Here is a 3,622-nt window from a genome sequence, read left to right as displayed (position 1 = left end):
TTAATGTTTACCTATCCTTCGTTTATAAAATAGTAATCAATAATCATGAGTCATTAAGAAATTAGAAAAAAAAAGAAATTAGAAAAGAATACATATACATGTATGCATATAAGATAATATGATATTTAGGAAATTTCCCTATGAATGATTTTCTGTCTTTTTAAAAAATCTCTTAATATACTTTTTAATTTTGTTATTCCTTCTTTACAGAAATCATTGCCTCATTGTCCTTAAGTGTTTTTTTTGTTGTTGTTTTGGGTTGTTTTTGTTTGTTTTTTTGGTAATTATCAAACTGAAAGGGAGAAAAGTAGGAAGAAAGACAGGAAGTTAGGAAAGAAAAAAGACTGAAAGGAATTTTCAATCTCCATAGTAACACCAGTGTTTTAAGACAAACTACTGCACAATTTCACAGTCTTAAAACTGTAAATCCCGTGCAACACGAAAAAATTGAGAATGAGGAGCTGAAAATGAGCCAAATGCAGTGAAAGGGCATGAGTTTGGTTTTCAAAAGAACTGGAGTTCCAATCTCCGGAATCGTTTTCACAACTTTGCTGTGGAGGTGAGAATGGCTTCTTCACGGGAAGGTTTGAGACAATTGAAAGAAAACGTTCTTGCTAATAACTCACAGCTTGTCAGGTTTTAACCAAGGTGTTGCCCCTTTTCTCCTCTTGGAACAAGACTGGAGCACTTGTCTTAGCCACTGGGGATCTGAGATGGAGTGTCCTCAAGCCATGTTTCTAGTACACACCTCTGTCCATGGAAGAAACCTGTCTCTCAGATGGGATACAGAGTACCTTCACTTTCTAAATGGCCCTGGGAAGGGACAAATAGTTTCTCCCCTTAAGTTAAAACTTTGGAAGGAATATAATCAGTTTTCTTTTCTCTGTTTGAGGTACTTCTCAGGATACTGTTCTAGTATTAACAGTCTCCCCACCCTTTCCACTTCTCCACCTGCAGTTTACACTTCATAAGTACCTTCTATAGCCCCTGTGAATATCTTCATATTTAATTTAATTGTGTACTTGTTCTTGCACACAATGAATTTTACCGTATGTCATGTGGATCTGTCATCACTCTCTTGGTGAGAGGAGAGATCGGGCAATAACCATTCATTCATCTTATATACATGGGCACAGCTTGTAAGCTCAAAGAATGAACTATTAGGGACTTCCCTGGTGGTCCAGTGGTAAAGAATCCGCCTTATAATGTAGGGGACGTGTGTTCGATCCCTGGTCGGGGAACTGGGATCCCACATGCCACAGGGCAGCTAGGTCTGCACACCACAACTACTGAGCTCGTGCACCTCAACTAGAGCCCGCATGCCGTAAACTACAGAGCCCATGCGCTCTGGAGCCTGTGCGGCACAACTGCAGAGCCCACGCGCCCTGGAGCCTGCGTGCCACAACTAGAGAGAAGCCTGCACACTGCAACTAAAGAGAAACCCATGCACCACAATAAAAAGCCCGCACGCCCCAACGAAAGATCCTGCATGCCTCAACGAAGATCCCGCAAGCCGCAACTAAGACACAACACAGCCAAAAATAAATTAATTAAATAAATAAATCTTTTTTGAAAAAGAGGGAACAATTAATTGCTTAATGTGGTAGTACAAGTCTTCTCAGCCTTGGGGAAACACCTTCTCTTCATTGCTCAAAGTTAGAAAAACTGAAAGGCGGTAACAAGTGCTAAACTGGAGAGATCTGAGCTCTCCCCCCACACATGGGCAATGACTCATGGAAAGGTCAGGAAATGAATCCAATGACTGACAACTCACAGCTTTTCAGATATGATTTTGCATGAGTTGGAGACAGCAGAGCAGATCACCTGCATTAAGACTATTGATTTGTAAAACATTTAATTTGTATATTTAGGAAAGTGTGTGCTAACAGTGTACCAAAAGGTAAACTTTATTTTCCCTGTAGATGCTGGTCAGAGTGTGAGCACTGTTGTCCCCAAATGCACCATTCCACCTCAGAAATGCCCACACTCAAACAACAAATCAATTATTTTGCATTGGTAAATTTATTGCTTTCTTGTGATTCTTTCTTGTGATTGCTTGTGATATGAGTTTTATATATGTATTTGTCTATAGATTTGTGTCTTGGTATATCAGTCATAATCCATAAACTTTCCAAGAGCAAGGAGGATGTTTCTCATTGTCTATTTTTCTATTTCTCTGATGCATTTCCTATGTTTTTTAAACTTAACAAAACAACAAAGAAGTGCAGACTTATGAGTAGAGCTCCTTTTATGGAGGTTCTGAGACCCAGTTTCCAACATGGTGGATGGGGAGGGTCCCCACACCAACAAACCTTGGACAGCAGCAGTGTGTCTAAGAGTACAACTCAATTCTGACACTAACTACCCAGGGAAAGTATCAGATTCCACAGGTTAAGTGTTCAGTCCTATAAGATTTCCTCAACCCCCTAACCACTTCAGAAGCCAGTTGCAAACCCAAGCTGTTACCTGTGCTTCTGACCAATTGGCTACAGACTGGAGGTTCCATCAATCCCCTCCTTGGACTTCAGATTCCAGCCACAAGTCCAGGTTGTTACCTGTGCTTCTGAGTAACTGGCTATAAATCAGAAGTTCCCATGATCCCCTCCTCAGGTTAGATTAATTTGTTAGAGTGACTCATAGAACACGGGAAAACATTTTACTTACTAGACCACCAGTATATTTTAAAAGGATATAACTCAGGAACAGCCAGATGAAAGAGGTGCATAGGGCAAGCATCTTGGAAGGGCATTCTCCTTGTATCTCTATGTGTTCACTGACCCGGAAGCTCTCCCAACCCTGTCCTTTTGGGGTTTTATGGAGGCTTCATTCATAGATATGATTGATTGATTACATCATTGTCTATTGGCTATTGATTCAACCTCTATCCCCTCTCCCCTCCCCAGAGGTCTAGAGGTGAGACTGAAAATTCCAGCCCTCTAATCACATGGCTGTCCATTGGCAACAGTCCCCATCCTTAGGTGCTTTCCAAACTCACCTCGTTAATATAACAAGAGACATCTATATCACTCTCAACACTTAGGAATTCCAAGGGTTTGGGAGCTGTGAGCCAGGAACTGTGGATGAAGACCAACATATGTGAGAAATATATGTTTGGTCATCTGAATGACCAAACATATATTTCTTACAAGTCACAATATCACAGCTCCTAAATCCAGAAATCTACTCACCGTTTTTACTTGTATGCCACCAGGTATCATTAAAAATCAGAAGCCAAAATGTGTGGATCTAACGGGAGGATTTCCACGGGATTGTGTGATCTCTTCTTCCCTCCTGTGTGCACACAGGTGGTCCAGCCAGGTGCAATTCCAGATGTGGGAGGAAATGAAGGCATTTCTCCTGGTCTTGACCCATTCCTCTATAAATGAGAGGGGCCGTGATATTTGTGCAGAGGAGCATATGGCAATGACAGTAAAATGCAGCTCTCCTGAGGAAAGCCTGAGAAGGGACCCTGATGGTGGTTTGGGTTTCTCAACAGCCCCAAGCTCTGGTGAAACTTCTAAACCCACAGGGGTCATTAGTACATACACTGAGGTGTGCTGTACGTATACATCACAACAAATTCTATAATCTCCCCTAGGGTCCAGACAGAAAATGAGACCCA

This window comes from Neophocaena asiaeorientalis, unplaced genomic scaffold, assembly GCF_003031525.2.
Source record: "Neophocaena asiaeorientalis asiaeorientalis breed wild unplaced genomic scaffold, Neophocaena_asiaeorientalis_V1.1 scaffold742, whole genome shotgun sequence".
Lineage (NCBI taxonomy): Eukaryota > Metazoa > Chordata > Mammalia > Artiodactyla > Phocoenidae > Neophocaena > Neophocaena asiaeorientalis.
This window is presented reverse-complemented; position numbering follows the sequence as displayed.